The following is a 19,124-nucleotide window of genomic DNA, read 5'->3' on the forward strand; positions in this document are numbered from 1 at the left end:
TGGACCAGTTCTCCTCAGAGCCTTTTTGACACCAGAAGAGACTACCTTGTGGAAAAGAGGATTCTCCCCAACCACGTCCACTAGCTAGAACACTATCCCTTTGGTATTGCCAGCCTCACAGAGTGGAACAGGAACCTAACTTTTCATTGGACAAATCTGATGTTCCTGTTGAGCCTTTACCTCCGAGGAAGACAAGTCTAACCTCTTAGTGTCCTCAACTTCTGTACATTGAAGCATCACTTCAAGGCTTCTCCATAGCATTACTTATTGGTGTGCAGGGGGAGCTGACTCTGGAAGTCCTGGGGTGGGAGGGAAAGGGCTGTATATAGAGGGTGAACATGAGGGTTTTTGATGTGAGCTGGATGGTGGGAGAGAAGCAGGGCCAGAGAAGAGCTGCACTTGAATGAACCTTCTATTTTGATGAGATTTGGGATGTTGACTCAGAGCATAGAGTTCATTGGCACAATGTTAGATCCAAGGTGGCAAGAGTATATTTACTTCAGTAGAGGCTTCAGACCGTGGTCAACCTCATAATGTTCACCCCAGTGCTCCAGAATAGCCTTTTCAGATTCACAGGACATATGGCAGTATGCACTTATGTTACACAATATTCCAGACTGCATCTTTGACCTTTACAAGGGTGGTTGAGATACGTGTATCTGCCCAACAAGCACAGCGTGGATCGGTTGGTTATTATCACTCAAAGTCCTGTCTCTGACAGGGACCTTATGGTATCCACCAGCAGAGGGGTGTGTAGGGTTACAAGGTTTAGTATTGTGTGTATATATATAATATTTCTCCAAAGGTGTCTTTTAACATCTGCTGAAAGCTTGTCACACTGGTCATCATAGTAATTTCAAAATGTACGTAGGGATAATATGTAAGGAGTTATACACCCATACTGAAAATTATGTTTTTAAGGTCTGTCAGATGGGGCTGATTGCCAGAAGGTGAAAAGTGGGTTTCTTTCAGGCAGAAGATGCTTATCTATCTATCTGGGTATATGTAGATTTAATATTGTAATCTTCACAATGAACACCTACCTACAGTCTGAGCAAAATGCTAATCAAATAATTGCAAAACTTGAGAGGAGATTCTAGACAGGAAGAAACAAGTAGCAGAGGGTTACCCTGTTTAAAAGTGAACACAGTAGATCATTGAACGACATCTGGGGGTGGAGAAGTACGCCGTTATCCTTCACCAAGGGTATAGGCTGCCAGCTGGCTTGTCTTATGGATGGAGGGTCCCATCCTGTCTGTCTCCTGGGAGAGAAACTTTGGGGGAGCTAATTTTTTATGACATGGGAATTTCTTGTTAAGTTTAGGCTCTAGAAAACGTTATGATTTTATTTTTTATTTAACCATTTGTTTCTTTTAATTCTACTTCTCAAATCTATTGTTTGTTAAATAAACTTCTTCTACTGTTTGTTATAAATATGTCTAAGTGCTCTGTGATGAGCAGAGTGGTGATCCTGAGGTGTAAGTGGTAAACTGGTGCATATTATTCCTTTGGTAGTAGAAGATCTGGGAATTCTGAGTGTCCAGTGCATTGGGGATGGGCACTCCAGGGGGTGCTTGAAGGACTCAGTAGAGTGTGCCTATTGTTAACCTGTAAAGAGAGAGCAGAGCTAGAAGAGACCTGGAAGTTGGTGTTCATGTTGCTGGAGGCTGGTGGTGTAGGGAAATTAATCCATCGCAGGCACAGACAAGGCTTCCTCATGTTGAAGGGCAGGTGGTAGTGAGGTGCCTAACAACCCTGGGTACCCCTGGAAAGTGTCAGTGTCCTCATCAAATTGAGGATGGATTCAACACAGGTGTGCAGTGGAATGTCTTTTCCAGTACTGCTACCAACAGAGATTCTAGTTATAGATGTCTCCACCCAAGGCTGTGGAGTGTCACAGTTTAGGTAACTACAGCTGTATTTCCCCTCTGTGGTCTAGCAAGGCACTCCCCTCTAGGTTTCTGGCTCCTCAGTTGTCACCTTTCTTGGGCAAAGACTTGCATCTCTCTCCTTCCTGCACAGTTCCCTGCCTACGCTTTAAATTTCCCGGCAAGTAAATTACCCAAGCAGGCCTGCTTTACTGTCTCCTCAGAGGCTATAAACAGCATACTGTATATACTCGTTCATGAGCTGAATATTTTTGGTGGTAAAGTGACACATCAAAGAGCAGGGGCTTATAAATGGGTCTACACCAAAATTTGATGATTTTAAACTCTATGAAATCATTGAATTGAATATCTAAATATATCGTTTTGTTTACCTGGAGCATCTGCAGGCATGGAGCCCCTCAGTTCCCTGTGGCGGCGGTTTGCCGTCCCCAGCCAATGGGAGCTGCGAGAAGTGGCGCAAACGGTAATTCTCCAGTTATAAGGTCTGACACAGCTTTTCCTAAGCAAGCACATTCTGTCTTAAAGTGAAAGCATTACAGAGAAAACATATTACAACAATAAGAGATCCTACGCATATGTTAATAAGCTTATCAGAGATCACCTTAGCTCCGGTAGGAGTCACTCCTTCAATCCCGACGCAGGAGCTCTGTGGTTACAAGTTCATAACTCGTTCTGCTCAGAAACAGAACCCCTATGCATAACTTAGCTTCTCTGTTTATACAGCCTGAGTCTTTACCTACTCATGGTCTTTGCAGATCAATCAGCCAGACAAAGGTCCATTTCTCAAGGTGAAGCTTCCAAAGACTGAGGTTTGCATAACTGTGGGGGTACATTTGAGTATACCTCCCTCTAGAGATTCCCTGGAAAACCCATTTTCTTTAAAAGTTCATTCTTGTCTGGCACATTGTTTCCACTAGTCTTTTGAAGTTCATATCTTCTTAGGGTTTACCTTAGTCATGTCTCCACTCTAGAGCCATTATGTACAATCCCACAATAATATATAAACATTTACATTTTTAATGAACTCCTAAGATACTTAAACTTAATTCAATAAGGGTTGTCCAGGATATTGTATAAAAATTGCCAAATCTGTCGGTGCATCTCGCCCACTTCTGAATTCAAGGGAAATGGCCCCCTCAAGAGACCTCACTACATGTAATTCGGAGCAATTTTGTTGGTGTGCAGGGTTTGACAATATAAGTGTTTGTGGACAGCACCACAGAGATTCATTACTTCAAGAGGCAAAGGGGAGCCAGGTCCTCACCACTATGTCAGGAATCCATACATCTCTAGAATTGGAATATCTGTCATCAGGGAGCATTCGTGGCCCTTCACCTTCCTGGCAGGTAGAATACCTTAGCAGACATACTCAGCACAGAGTTATCTGAGAATCACTATTGGTATCTTAAGAGTTCAGTCTTCCACAATGTCTTTTGCAGATGCGGGTTCCCACAAGTGAATATGGTTGCAACATGTCGCAACAACAGATGCCAGAGATTCTGCTCCAGGGGAGGCATGAGCCCTCAGATGCCTTTCCCATTTTGTGGCTCCTGGTCTTATATATGTCATCTTTACAATACTTGGGATACTGAGAAAGCTGATGAAAGATGCCTGCCACATTATCGTGGTCACCCTGACATGTGCAAACTCACCTGGGCCAGTTTCTGCTCTCCAGTTTACTGAATCTTGATTAAGGAAATTAGATCAAGCAGGTCAGGCTAAATGATCAGTCTGTCTATCATAAGGGCAGCTAGTTCCTGCAGCCAGACCAGACATCTTTGCATTGGGCAGCCTGAATCCTGGCTGGATGACAGATGCAGAGAGAAGCTGTTCTGTTGAGGACATCTTACTACCGAGTAGGAAACATTTGACCAGACTGATGCACGTGACCAAATGGAAGAGGCTTTTTATCTGGGCATTGAGCAACAGCTTTCACCATTGACAGCTCTGATTTCCACATTATCAGAATAATCATAATTATCCCTAAATTCCATAAGAATGCACCTGGGAGTTGTCTTTGCAAGTCACTCCCCTGTCCAAGGCCACAGCATTTTCTTGCATCCCGTGGCAGTGAAGCTTCTAAAACGGCTTTCCCATGGGTTCCCTGACCAGTGGGAAAACTTACCTTAGTGGGATTTAATCTGGTTTTCACTGGACTGATGGATTTCTCCATTCAAGCCCGTGGCTACTACCTGGTTCTTTACTATGTTTTCATGAAAACAGCTTTTCAAGTAGTCATCACATCAGCCAGAGAAGAGGGGGAGATCCAGACCCTTGTAACAAGGCACCCTTGCATGTTCCTTTATAAGGACAGTTTGCCTTAGACCCCACCCAAAGTTTCTATCCAAGGTAGTCATTTTCATATCAGTCAGTATTTATTCACACCCTGGTTTTCTTCCCTAAATTCTTTTCACCCAGGTAAAAATGAAAATGCCACATGCTAGATATTGAGAAAGTTGTCCTTTTGTTTAGAAAGGACCAAGCCATTCAGGTGCATGCCTACACGCACATATTCTCTTGCTGTCCAAGTGGGTCTCGGACTGTATTAAGACTTGTGGATTTTTAGCTAATTAAGAGCCCCTTGACAAATTCGGGCTCATTTCACTAGGGTTCAGGTGGCATCTGCAGCCTGTCTGGGTGGCATCTCCATAACAGAGAGATGTAGGGCAACCACATGGATCTCGGTGTTCGCTGGTTCAAGTGTCCAGATCAGATGCTAGGCTTGCTGGATGGTCCTGCAATCTTTAAGTAGGACTTCTCTTGCCTGCCTCCAGGGCCTGGGCAATTCTTATTACTCAACAAGAGTGGAATCTGTGTGAACAGTCATTCAAAGACAGAACAGTTACTAGCTCTACGGTAACTGTGATTCTTTGAGCTGCGTTGTCCACACAGATTCCATAACCTGCCCTCCATCCCTGCTAGTCAGAGACCTATTCTCATGGGATTCTTTATGGTAAAAGAAGTCAGTATGGGTTGCAGCTGCTCCATCCGTTGTGCTCTCTGCTTTGAGAGAGTGGCCAAGGCGCAGGCCTCAGTGGACAATGCTGTTCAAAAGAATCTAATCTTGCATGTATGGGATCCATGTGCGCCAAGATTGGAATCTGTGAGGGCATGTAGAGTAAGTAACCATTCTTTAAATGTTGGAATATTTGTGTAATGTTAACACTGGATATATATTGGGGTTGTCTTAGATATGAACCATTGTTACTATATCACAAGCTTTGAGTAATGAATGCAAGAAAAGATAAAGTAGGTACACTTTATGAGGAGAACATAGTTCTTCTTTCACCTATACTAGGAAGAAAATAAAAATATATACAAACTGGGGATCATTAGTGCCTGAATACACCTTTTTCAGAGACTAGTTTCTGGCATCCTAGTTTACAACATGAAGTGTTGCAAGCAATACCATACCATTCATTATATGAGGAAGATTAGACTAAACTTAATATGGCTTTCACATACTTCACTGAGGTGGGGATGGGAGTTTACTAGTACTACAGTGATGATCTTACTGGATTTCATGTGTCTTTTCCAGGAGAAAAGAGTGAAAGCTTTCAGTGTGTCTTGAAGTAACACTGAAACCCTTAGAAGCTCTTGATGCTTGTCATTTATGTAAAGGTACTCTTACTGTGGATGCACAACATTTATTTCACATTTCTTAATATATAATGGATGAGATATTAAGTTTCTTGGTTTATTAGCCTTGAAGGACTTGGATTTCACCAAAGGTCTTGAACCATTTAACTGTATTTTCAGTTCAATTGCATAATGTAGCTGTTAACTGAATTTCTACAAGGGGTACATAAGTTTTTCCAGGACACTTTTTAAATGTCTTGTTTTGATGGACTACTTTTTAGAAGAGAGTCAATTCATGGAGCATTTGTCATGCTAGTTGAAGCAGAAATTCTTGCAATCAAGCATTTTTGAATTTGTAAGACCATAAATCACTCTATTTACTATAGCAGAAAGAGACTAGAAATTTGGGAAAATGAGCATGTGCAATCAAAGTTTAATCTCATTTGATTAAAAAATGACTTAGAGTTCCTGAACATATGCATATCTCTTTATACTCTTAGTACACTACTTGTTGATTTGGGTGGTCTCTGCTTTTGTAACTGACAAGCAGTAAGTCAATCCAAAACTTTGGGACCATTCTTGGGTTCCTTTCCTAGCAGTTGTGATGTCCTTCCCAAGTTTCTGTTCTTCTTTTAGTGGGGACAGTTGCAGTAGTGGTGCTCCTTAGGGACTTTCTTTAGAAAAATGAATGGTTGGTGGGTCCAGGGTCAGATATAAACAGTATTAGTACTGTATCCTTCCTCTACTGATAGCCTAGGAGTTCTGAGAAAAATCATTTGTTTATTTCTGATCTCTTCTGACTTTTTGGTCATTTTTTTTAGAACTTAAAAGGGACCTCTCAAGGTGATTTGCAATTTTATATGTTAATGTTTCTCCATCTTCAAACAAAACTAAATTCAGACATGGTGTAAATACTTTTTAGTTGCTGATTTGCAGGATTAAGCGTGGATTGGGAGTTGGAATGGAGTTATAATCCCTGGTTCTGATATTTATTTGCTGTGTCCTTGCTGATCTGTAACCTGTCTGATTCTAACCAATTAAGGTGCCACTAGTACTCCTTTTCTTTTTGCCAATACAGACTAACATGCCTGCTACTCTGAAACCTGTCTGATTCTGTTTCACTAGCTGTAAAGGTAGGAGTAGTGGTGTTTTTTAAATCTCAGGGATGTTGTGAAGCTTAACGAAAGTCAGCAATTACACAGCACTTTACTATTAGTGAGTGCCAGAGGTGGAATATTCTAGCTTCTGGTCCTGGGTTTAATCCACTAGACTATGAAGCACTGCCACTCTCTCCCACCTGCTTATTTATGTGAGTTTATGAATTTTTAATAGGATAGGGGGATGTCAAGGCAATATTATGTAGAACTATTACATTCCTCTTCTTCCTGCACTGATGCAGGTGCGCCAGTGCAAGATCTCTAGTGTAGCTGCTCTAAACTGATGGGGGAGCTGTCCTGACAACTTAATTATCCATCCTCAATGAGCGGCAGCAGCTATGTTGGCAGGAGACGCTCTCCTGCCAACATAGCGCTGTCCACGCTGGTGCTTAAGTTGGTGTAACTTCTGTCACTGAGGGGGGCTTATCTAACCCCCTGAGCAACATAAGTTATGCCGACATAAGTGGTAGTGTAGACACAGACTTAGTAAAACAAACAGCTTAATGTACACAGAAAACATTGTAAATTGTACTTTGGAATACTATGAATAATGTTTAAATAAAAACTATTAGTAAAAAATATATATAATATTCATATTCAAATACAAGATTGCAACATAACATTTTCTATAGTTTAGCACACATTCCCCTCTGATCTTCTCTTGGATGACTTCTCATCTTTTTCGGGTAACCATAATGTGTAATGTATTTCATCTGGACTCCTTAGAGCTTAAGAATAATGAGAGCATCTCAGTCCTTTCAGACTCTTCAGAAACCTGTTAACAAGCAATCCGGGGATCTCCACAGATAGCAGCATTACAGCCCTTGGTTTAATAGCTGACTGTGTCCCCAGTTGCTGGGGAAACAGATATCTGTATCATGTATCCAAAGTGGCATAGGTATTGGGGTCATCATATAAACTAACCATTTCCTGGCTCTCGCTAGGGGCTCATCACTCTCTACAGGGCACTATCTTCTCCCAATAGGCCCAGCTAAGTCAGGCAAGAATTTACCAAACTGTTGTCTCATTAAATGCTGCCCCATTCTCTCTCTTTAACTAAGACATAATCCCAGTTTGAAGCAGTTAGCTGATAGCTAAATGTAAGTTCTATAGGCTCTGTAGCCACTAGGGGAAATGCATGCACCTCCCTCAGCTCTCCCACTAGGTCCATAAACCACACTGTGATGGATCAAATATTTATCTTAAAGGAAAGCTTCCCTATTAAGTAAAGCTGGAATAATACACTCACCTGTATCCAAACTGGTACAGGGATTGTGATCCAGCCCTCTCAGAAGTTACGTCTCAGTCCTTTGTGGAACAGCCATTGAGTCCACAGGGCTGTCTTTAACTCCTATCTTTATAATGCATCCGATGAAGTGAGCTGTAGCTCACGAAAGCTTATGCTGAAATAAATTTGTTAGTCTCTAAGGTGCCACAAGTACTCCTTTTCTTTTTGTGGATACAGGCTAACACGGCTGCTACTCTGAAACCTATCTTTATAATGTTCCCCCTTGCACTCTGGCTCAACTCTTGGAGAATGACTGGGTGTTTGACTTCTCAAGTGAATTGCCCACACCAAAATTTTCCTATATAGCTTCAGAAACAGCTCATGAGTATGACTAGTAACTGCCATGCCCTATTTCTTGATATTTCTGGACCCTTCTAGGTGAGTTGCCCTGGCCTGTACTCTGCAGATGTGCAGACAGTACTTTAATTAAAATGTATACTATTTCCAACTGGTTCTCTCCCTTTCTTTGGTCCAAACAAGGTCAAATTCTGCAGTATAAAGCACATGGGTTTCACTTGCTTCAGTGCAAATTTTAGCCCCTCTTTCCTCCACCCTATTCCCAGCTGCTTCAGGAGGTTTTAAAGAACATGAAACCTAATATTTCACCAAATTTTCCTGATTTTTTTTTTTAACAGCTTTACCTAGCTGTGGAGTGCTGATCAAGAACATATCTCACTGTGTCAGCAATGGTCTGTAAGATTGTCATGCTTCAGTGAAAATCACAGGGTGGGCTTAGGAGTAAGGTTGGATAGGACCACTCTGTCTAGCAAGGACTCTACAGTTTTCTCCAAATGCTTTTAGTTTTTCTTCTAAGAATCGTAATAACTAGCTCAATAAAGAAACTGTATGCCCTTGCCATCAAAAAGTTTTCCTAATGTTCAAGGTACGTATAGTCTCAACTTCATACTATCATGCTGTGGGAAATGACTCAAGTTAGGGTTTGGCTGGTAGCTGCTGTTGGTTAATATTGCTAATTTTTTAATTCTGCATCATACTATGCAGGTTTATTTCACCATTCTTTAATTTCCAAAAATTGTGATGTCGTTTCAATGTGAATTTAATATTTCTTTATCTTGAATATGATTAATTAACATGAAATTGCATCCTCCTAATAATTCCTTTCTCTACCATCTTAATTTTTGTTCCTTCCTGCCATCATATGAAGACTGAGCACTTTTGAATTGACAACCTTCAGTATTTAACAGCTTGCTGATTTAGAATTCTTAGTTCTTTTATCCATCTTTTGTGTCAGTCCATATGTTTGGTTACTGCTCTTCTCTGCAAGCAGGTAGACAGTGTTTTGGGACTCTTTGATGATCATGCTTTGCATTTGAGGTGCTTACCGGTTACCAGAGTTCAGCTGCTTCTAGGCAGCAGATGGAGTATCAGTACCATTGTCAGAGGTAAACCAAAAGGAGAAAATTGAGCAGGTCTCATAGGCCTATGAAGATTTGTATGAAGAAGCAGCTGCATACCAGTGACTGCAGCACCTCAAGACATTGACATTCTATAGGTTCTCAGTCCCGTGAGTAGAAGTCCTGACCTCCCAGGTATACAACACGGCTCATTCTTTCAAGAACTCCAAGGCCAGGAAGCATCCACAATACTCGGCTTTTATTACACACGTCATATCCCACATTTCCTGCAGAGTTGTGGAGGGTGTAGAAGACCAGGAGAGGGCTTTTGGCTTAAAGAGAAGGTATTCAAGGTAATGCTGAGATCCTCCGTACTCCAGACTCTTTCTCAACTATGGGGTCATGGTTTAGTTCTGAGATTGCAAGGGGAGGTCTGCTGAGGCAGGTGGTATCCAGGAGAGCAAAGAAGTCCACCAGTCTACCCTTCCATCTCCTTTTTAAAGGGACCACTTCCCCTTGGATTACCAGTTGATTCATCATTGGCAGCCTCTACCAGCTCTGCCTAACCAAATGTTGGCCTCTTTTGTAGCCAAAAGCTGGTTGCTTAATATCCCCCACTCCAAAGTTTTCGTATACTAATTACCTTTAGATTATATAAAGAAAAAGTTGTCTTTCAGAGAGAATAGTGTGTAACTTGCTTTGTCCCACTCCCCAGTATCCTCTAACATATGGACCAGTATTCTAGAAAGAACTAAATTCAATAGCAATGGTCTCCTATCAGACAGATAACAGAACTGGGATCATTAGACTCTGCAAACAGTAGGTTATTCTATAGAATTTACATAAAATATTTTAAATAAATATTCAGATTTGAGATTATCTTGAAAAGTCTGTCAGGCTGTCATATCTGTATTAGAGGGGGGAAGAATGCAAGGCATGTATTCTATATATTTGTCACTCAATAAAAAGGATTTTACAGATCAGTGTTGTACTTAAAGAAGGTGTGAAATACTGAAAAGGGAAGCTATAAATGTAAAGTCATGTCAGTTGAAAAAAAATTGTTTCAAGTCCTACAACTACCCCATCTGATTTATTTTCTTTAAGTTCATTTTCCTGTTCAGAAAGGTTTCTGTTCCCTGTTTTTGTAAAATACTTGCACAAATAGGGAACTGACACTGGAACAACACAGAAATATATTTTCCTCTGTTACAGCCAACCTGTGGCTCCAGAGCCACATGGGGATCTTCAGAAGTTAATATGTGGGTTCTTTTATAGGCACTGACTCCTGGGCTGGAGCTACAACCGCCAGCTTTCCAATGTGCCGGGGGGTGCTCACTGCTCAACCCCTGGCTCTGCCACAGGCCCTGCCCCCCTCCAACCCTTCTGATCCCCTCCCCTGAGCCTGCAGTGTCCTTGCTCCTCCCCCGCAGAGCCTTCTGTGCACCACAAAACAGCTGATCGGGAGGTGTGGGGAGGAAGGAAGGGGGAGGTGCTGATTGGCGGGGTTGCTGGTGGGTGGGAAACGCTGGGAGCAGGTGTGGGGAGCTGCTGGAGGGTTGCTGACATATTACTGTGGCTCTTTGGCAATGTAAATCGGTAAGTTCTGGTTCCTGCTCAGGTTGGTCACCCCTGAGTTACAGTAATCTTGGGTGTTACTTGGACCAACCGTAGAAGTGGGAATTTGAAGAAGGGTAAAATTTTCAAAAGTCTCTAAGTGACTTAGAAGTCTGTCTCTTTTGAAAATGGCTATTAAGCCCTAAATTTTGTCTGGAGTCTCTTAATCTTACACAGCGTCCAATCTTTATGGTAGAATTTTTTGATATATGTAATTCTTTCACTTAATGCAGGATAAAAATTTGGGCTTTCTGGATCTACAGGGTTTCTTGGGATTGCGGACTTCTCTGAATATTGTCCAATATCAAAATCTACTATCCAGCAGCCTATATGAAAAATGAGTTTGCAGGGTTCAGTAGTTAAATACAGGGTAAATACCTTGGTGAGTTAGCCCATCCTGCACTATCATGTGCTGGATGGGAGAGGAGTGTTAGAATTTTGCTGTCCTTGGACTCTCCTCAGGAAAGAATGGGTACATCAGACACCCATTTGCCAATCTGCTGAAAGAGCTTTCTCTTCCTACCCCATAGTCTCCTGACTGTTTTGTGGAGGGTGGTGGGGTGACTCTGCTCATTCCTAGGACTAGTGTTGGTGCTATATATAGCACAGTGATTGAGACATGTTTTGTTTTACAACTGGCATTCAGAACCTGGTATGGATCTGTGAAACTGACAATCTTAACTTTCATTCTGGTAGGGCTTGAGAAAGCTGTGAGTAGCAGCAAAGGCACTGAAGTGGCCATCCTGAGCCTGTAGACAGATGGCACTGCATCAGCTTACATTCAACAGGTATTTTTAAAGGCTAGAAACATAACATTTTAAATGAAATCTTAAATGCTGCTGAAATTGGCAATTTAAGCCTCCTCACTCACTAGGCATAAGAATGAGAAGGGGGATTTTTCACATTCTGAGGGTGCATATTTTAATGTCATGTCAATACATCCTGTGTTGCAATTCTAAATCAACCCTATCACTTCTAAGTTCTACTGTTCAGAGTCTCAGCCTGAAGAATATTCACCAACCCCCATCTTTTCCCCAATAATCTTAGCAGAAAAAGTGCCTATACAATTTTCTGTGTTTGGATTATTGGGCAGAGTAGCACTTTCTTGAATGTCACATTTTCATAGCACAACTGGGTGAAGGAAGAAATAAACTTCAACACAAACTCTAGTCTGTCTAGGAGAAAAACTGACTATAAATGGGGAATTCCTTCTAAAAGATCTTCAAAATAAGAGATGCCATGTAGTGTTCCCTCCGTGTATAGCTGTTTGCCAGTGTCTGAGCTCTGGGCTATGCGGTAGCATCTCTTTGGGGCTTAGACCCTGAGTGGATTTCCACATGACATTCCAGTTTACCTGATTATATGAAAATCAAAGCACTTCCATAAAATAATATGAATTCCACAGGAATTAATAGATCTCACAGGTGCTTGCGGTTGAACCACAGGTCTGGAAAATATAGTAGTGAACACCAGTGTTTATGGCTGGAGCTCACCTGGGCAGTGCATTTCCCCAATGATGGGGTCGGTATCCGAGAGGAAATGGTAAATAAGCTGTCTGAAATGAGAGTTAGTACTTGTATGCCTACATTTTCAAGGCAAAGTCAAGCATACCATCAAATAATGAAAATGTTTAAACATCCTTCAACAGAATAATATATGGAAGAAATCTTCCTCTTGAGACTATGGGGAGAGAAATATCATAGCCTTTTCAGTGAACTACATACCATGAAACTGGTTGTGCCAATTTCTAATAATTAGGAAAATGATAAAGAAATTATTTGAATAGGTGTGCACGAAATGTGGGTCACCCACAAACTTTTAGTGACACAAAGCTAACTACATAAGTAGTTTTCAGCTGCCCTTATCAAGGGGCGAATATACTGTGACAAACTAGAAATCACGCTCTGCACTTGTAGTTAGGCTTCGCATGGGAGAGATCATGATGCAGTCTCAAACTAGGGATGTCAGGAATTTGGATAGTTTAAATATTCTCCAGTGTGCAGAAAACTCTAAGGCATAAAAGGCTTGATTGTATGTGCAGTTATTGGAATTCTTGTATACAGGACTAGTTAAGGACTTGAACACTAATTCTAATTGTGCAATTTTCTACTTTAGCATGGAGAATGATCAGGAATAAAATGGGCCACAACACATTTTCAGTACATATCCAGTTAAATCTTGTTCTGATAAGATATATGGGGCAACTAAAACCTCTAGTAAACCGTAGCTGCAGATCTTGTTCTAGTTTTCAAGGTTTTACTGTTGAGTTTCAAAATAGCAGAGTGTCTGATCCACAGAGTGGGAGAGTTGCAGATGCTATCCTGTAAAGAGCCAAACATGAGTGTCTTAAAGGTTTTTCTCAACAGTTCTTGACTTCCAGTCTAAAGAGTTTTTCTTTCACTTTAAACAAAAGTTTTACATTTTGTTGCAGCAGGAAAGGAATATATTTTACTGCCTATGTGTTAAGAAGAAGAAAAGGAGTACTTGTGGCACCTTAGAGACTAACAAATTTATTTGAGCATAAGCTTTCGTGAGCTACATATCACTTCATCAGATGCATGATGTGTTAATAAGGTATGTAAGAGGCAATTTCAGGTACATCTTCAGAATATCCCAAAGGCTTGGATGATTATTTAGAGTGCTGTGTAATTTCCCTCTGTTTTACCTAGGTGGGTAAAGTAATTATCAGTGAAGGCATTCTTCAAACCTCAGTCAAACCAGAGCTGTCTTCTTATAAGGCAAAGTGGCAGAGGTCACACTATATAAGAAATATGCAAGACAGTAGCCTGGGCTTCAGTTCATCTTTTTGTCCAAACAAGTAGTGGGTGTTTTTGTTTTGTTTTTTTTTAAAAGATGTTCTTTTGGGATTCCATGGGTGCAGCGAAGAGTAACTCTAACTTGGCTTTTGAGTTCTTCAGTAAGAGCCCACTCTCTCTTACAGGATTAGCTGTAATATTGATCATGTCATTCTAATTGTTCAAATTGTCATTTCAAAGTCTCAGCTGTTAATAATAAGCTATCCTCCCCTTTGATAGAGGATGTCAAACTTCAAATGATTTTTCTTATTCTGCTGGCATTGGAGAAGTGTACCCAGACATTTGCATTAGTACAGAAAAGTGTAAGAAAATTTTACCCTTCTGGGAATGGAACAGTTGAAGGAGATGTTTGTATTCTGAGTATTGTAATAAATGCTATTTCATCAAATTTCGTATAGAACTTTTCTTATGATAGGGTCTGATATGGTTTCAGGAAAGTGAGTGATTACTGAAATCTCCTTAAAGCTTCTATTTACTACAACCCTCTGTTTTCAGGAATTTACTATGAACATCACTGTTTCTAACTACGTACCGTTTTCTGTGTAGAAATAACCTGTAAATATATTAATATGAATATATTAATACACTGAGTTTTAAATTTGAAAATTGAGCAGCAGAGTGTTGGGGACTAGTGGAACACAAAATAGAATAATGAGTTAAAGATCTTTATATGATAAGAGAAACCTTTATTCCTGTCGTTTCCATAGCTAACATATCGACAGGCACGCCCTTATTCCAGTTTTCCATTTGGTTTTCATAGAATTGCCGAACAGCTGGGTGAATAAAAATCAATATTTTACAATAAAAAAACCTGATTTTTTTTCAAATTGGATTTTTAAAATTTTGTTTAAATTATAACTTTCTTTTTAAAAGTAAACCTGTTTGAAATGAAATCTGAATTTAGTATAAAATTAGGGCTGTCGATTCACTGCAGTTAGCTTGTGCGAGTAATTTAAAAAATCACTATTAATCACAGTTTTAATCGTTGCACTATTAAACAATAGAATACCAATTGAAATTTTCTACATTTTCATATATATTGTTTTCTGTGATGTAACTGAAATCAGAGTATATTTTTGATTACAAATATTTGCCCTGTAAAAAGTGATAAAAGAAATAGTATTTTTCAGTTCACCTCATACAAGTACTATAGTGCAATCTCTGTTGTGAAAGTAGATGCAGACAAATGCAGATAAAACTGATTCCAGGGAGATCGTTGCTGTGGTGAAGGACAGCATGTTAGTTGTCAGGAAAGGGCACTGCCATGGCCAAAGATAGTATGGAAAAAGAGATTCAGAGGTAACTCCTGGAGGCAATACAAAACCAATATGCCCTGTTGCAGTGCATGTTACTATTAAGGCAATAGGCAAGGTCCCATTGCACACCAGCCCCCAGCCATATTATGCAGCCCCTGGACAATACAAGCTGCTGGGAACAACAGTAACTCCTTCCCACTGTAGCAGTGCTCCCAGAGGCCATTCCTCTCCCAGATCCCAGTTCAGGGAACAGTGGTACCTGGGACCCCAACTTTTTTGAGCTGCCTTATTGCCCCATGTGACTTTGGACCTCAGCATTCCATCCTGGAAGTCCCACGAACCAGAAGAGGCAGAGCCAAGATGTATACAAACTCCTCACTTAACATTGCAGTTATGTTCTTGAAAAATGCGACTTTAAGCAAACCGATGTTAAGCGAATCCAATTTCCCCATAAGAATTAATGTAAATGGGGGGGTTAGGTTTCAGGGAAATCTTTTTCGCCAGACAGAAGACATTATATACATATACAGTATAAGTTTTTTAAAGAATTTTAAACAAACAATTTAATACTGTACTCAGCAATGGTGATTGTGAAGCTTGGTTGAGGTGGTAGAGTCAAAGGGTGGAAGAATGTGGATCATGCGGCTGCTCCTCTTGCTGTTCTTGCTGAACTTTCCCAATTCGGAAAAACACATCTTGCGATTGTTTTGCTTTCTTTTTTTTCTTGGTAAATTGCTTTATAAGAATTCATTACATGACCAACTCCCCTAATCACTTTGGAGCTTGGTTCCATGTCAGGATCGTAATCATTAAGGATTTGCAAGCCAGCTTCAATCATTTGGAAAGGCATTTGGCAGTCAAGTTTTGATGGGTTGGTTCTTCTTTTACTTCTTGGCCTTCTTCTTCCATTGCTTTCATCACCTCTAGTTGTATCAGATCTTCATTGGTTAGCTCTTCTCTGTGTGATTGCAGAAGTTGTGTAATGTCTGCTTCTTCCACCTCATCAAAACCTACTTTCTCGGCCAAGCCAAGGATCTCTTTCTTCATAGCAGGGACATCATCTTTAAATCCTTTTAAGTCATTGGCACATTCAGGCCACAACTTCCGCCACACACCATTCATGCATGCCTGAGTAACTTCAGCCCAGGACTTGCTGATGTTATCGATGCACTTGAGGATATTGTAGTCACACCAAAATTGCCAAGTCGTAGGCTTGCCTTCCCCATTGGTGGCTCTGATGAGCTGGTTGAAAGTACGGCATAAGTAATATGCCCTAAATGCAGCGATGGCTCCTTGGTCTCTGGGTTGGGTGAGTGATGTGGTGTTAGGTGGCAGAAAGACAACTTTGACTTTTTTGCACAGGTCGTCCAGGTTGATTGGATGAGCCGGTGCATTATCAATAAGTAATAAAATCTTGAAATCAAGATTTTCCTTGGCACAGTATTTCTTCCATGGCAGGATGGCATAGAGAGTCAGCCATTCTGAAAAAATAACTCCAATTATCCATGTCTTCTTATTGGATCTCCAGATTGTAGCTTTAAACTCTCAGCTGCTTTGGCCTTAGAACTCTTAAAAAGATGATTTATTTTACATGCATGTAAAAATGAGGGCAAGGAAGTGGTGTAGACTGAAGGCTGATTGTACATGAAGGCTAGTTGAGTGCTTCACCATCAGAACATAGTGTATAACATAAATATATATTATACGCTATAATATATATTTATATATAAGCTCAAATTTAACAAACTTTTTCTACAAATATAGGAGAAAAACCTGAATAATTGTAGGAGGGGCTGGTAGCACTGTCTGTTAAGGTTGTCTGACAATTCCTATTATAATATTGGAGTAACTGTATAATATAAACCTGCAGTCCCAGGGAGAACTTTTCTTCCCTTGGCTGCATTAAAGGCTGGAGGAAACAATATGTAGGTCTGGTTTAATTGATTAGTTATAGGAGTTGGATTTGAATTACCTCTTTTGAGGTTCAAGTTTGATATCTTTTTAATTCTAAAATGGCTTTGTTCCTGAAGGTGCAGAAATCATTCGTCTTTCCTTTAATTTACCTTTTTTCCAGTGGTTCACTAAGTATACTTTAAATTGAAATTAAAACAAACTGTAACTGCTGCTTTGAGTTGCCTGTTGCATCGGAACACAAATAAATTATTGATGTTAATAGTGCACGGCTTGTTGCTGTTTGACTACAGAATCAGTAAAGCAAAAAAGAATAAGAGGCCTGTGGCAAAATAAAGTGAACTCTCAAATAGATCACTGTATCCTGGACTGGTAATTCTGTGTCTGATTTCTTCTCAAATTGTAAGTCTCGTTTTTTCCTCTGAGGGTGGGTGACTGTAGGGATTACAACAATGCATATTAGTACATTAATTTAATTAAGGCTATAGTTAAGGTTGCCAACTTTCTAATCACACAAAAGCAAACACCCCTGCCCTTCTGTGAGGCCTCGTCCCCCGCTCACTCCATGTTTCTAAAGGCAACACCTTTTTGTACACTGTGAAAATTTTAGTTTACTACTTTAGTGCTAAGGTGACTGGCTTAAGAAAGCCTGAATAAACTTTCAACTTGCTAGTTAAACTACTTGTAAGATTTTGAATTTGTTAATGACATTAGTATTTAAAGGGATATTTTCAGACCTATGATTTAGTAATGCAGTAATTTTTTTTATTTAAAAAAAACCCTAAATACGTGAAAATTTAAAAATATCAGTGAAGTCTTCAGTTTAAATCAGCACAAATATAAATGCTTAAATTCCCTGTAAATGCATGTAGCAATCAATATCCCCTTACAGTGTTGGCAACCTAATGCTGCAGTGTGAGAATCTGAAAGTGAAATTGGCTAGAACAGTAGTTCTCAAACTTCCGTGCACCGCGACCCCCTGAAATTACTACATGACCCAGGCTGAAGCCCTTGGGCTTTTGCTTCAGCCCACCTGGCCACAGCAAGTCTAATGCTGGCCCTGGCACTTTGGGGTCCCGACCCACAGTTTTGAGAATTGCTGGGCTTAAAATTAAAAGTGAATGAGGAGGCCTAATCTGGACCATGGTTTAAGTTGGAATAGCATTGGAACAGAGTTCAAACATGATCCAAAACTCAGCAGTCTCTTTTCAAGCTCTGTCTTGTCTTTGTCTTTATCTGCAGTGAATAAGATTCAAAAGGTAAACTGTCTGTATTTATACTCATCCTGTCATATTGCTCGGGCTTGCAGGAGTGAAATCAGGAAGGCCAAATCTCACCTGGAGTTGCAGCTAGCAAGAGATATTAAGAGTAACAAGAAGGGTTTCTTCAGGTATGTTAGCAAAAAGAAGAAAGTCAAGGAACGTGTGGGCCCCTTACTGAATGAGGGAGGCAACCTAGTGACAGAGGATGTGGAAAAAGCTAATGTACGCAATGCTTTTTTTGCCTCTGCCTTCACGAACAAGGTCAGCTCCCAGACTACTGCACTGGGCGGCACAGCATGGGGAGGTGGTGACCAGCCCTCTGTGGAGAAAGAAGTGGTTTGGGACTATTTAGAAAAGCTGGACGGTAACAAGTCCCTGGGGCCGGATGCATTGCATCCGAGAGCGCTAAAGGAGTTGGCCAATGGCTCTGCAATCACATCCGCCATTATCTTTGAAAACTCATGACGATCGGGGGAGGTCCCAGATGACTGGAAAAAGGCTAATGTAGTGCCCATCTTTAAAAAAGGGAAGAAGGAGGATCCTGGGAACGACAGGCCAGTCAGCCTCACCTCAGTCCCTGGAAAAATCCATGGAGCAGGTCCTCAAGGAATCCATTCTGAAGCACTTAGAGGAGAGGGAAGTGATCAGGAACAGTCAGCATGGATTCACCAAGGACAAGTCATGCCTGACTAATCTAATTGCCTTCTATGACGAGATAACTGGCTCTGTGGATGAAGGGAAAACAGTGGACATGTTGTTCCTTGACTTTAGCAAAGCTTTTGACACTGTCAAAGAATTATGGGCTGGATGAATGGACTACAAGGTGAATAGAAAGCTGGCTAGATTGTCGGGCTCAACGGGTAGTGATCAATGGCTCCACGTCTAGTTGGCAGCTGGTATCAAGTGGAGTGCCCCAGAGGTCGGTCCTGGGGCTGGTTTTGTTCAATATCTTCATAAATGATCTGGAGGTTGGTGTGGATTGCACCCTCAGCAAGTT

At 40.7% G+C, this 19,124-nt stretch overlaps 1 protein-coding gene across 4 annotated transcripts in view; it reads left to right on the top strand.

Moving 5' to 3' along the window:
• Positions 1-19,124, top strand: part of PACSIN2 (protein kinase C and casein kinase substrate in neurons 2) — a 120,629-nt gene that overhangs the window by 19,238 nt on the left and 82,267 nt on the right. The window contains exon 1 of one of the 4 annotated variants that reach the window (XM_077825937.1): positions 11,649-11,670. The exons of the other annotated variants lie outside the window; for them this stretch is intronic. The gene's annotated coding sequence lies outside the window, so the exon portion shown is untranslated. Of the gene's footprint in view, positions 1-11,648; positions 11,671-19,124 lie in introns of those variants that run through there. 4 annotated transcript variants of the gene reach the window in all.

Source organism: Eretmochelys imbricata, chromosome 1 (genome assembly GCF_965152235.1).
Source record: "Eretmochelys imbricata isolate rEreImb1 chromosome 1, rEreImb1.hap1, whole genome shotgun sequence".
In the NCBI taxonomy this organism is placed as follows: Eukaryota; Metazoa; Chordata; order Testudines; family Cheloniidae; genus Eretmochelys; species Eretmochelys imbricata.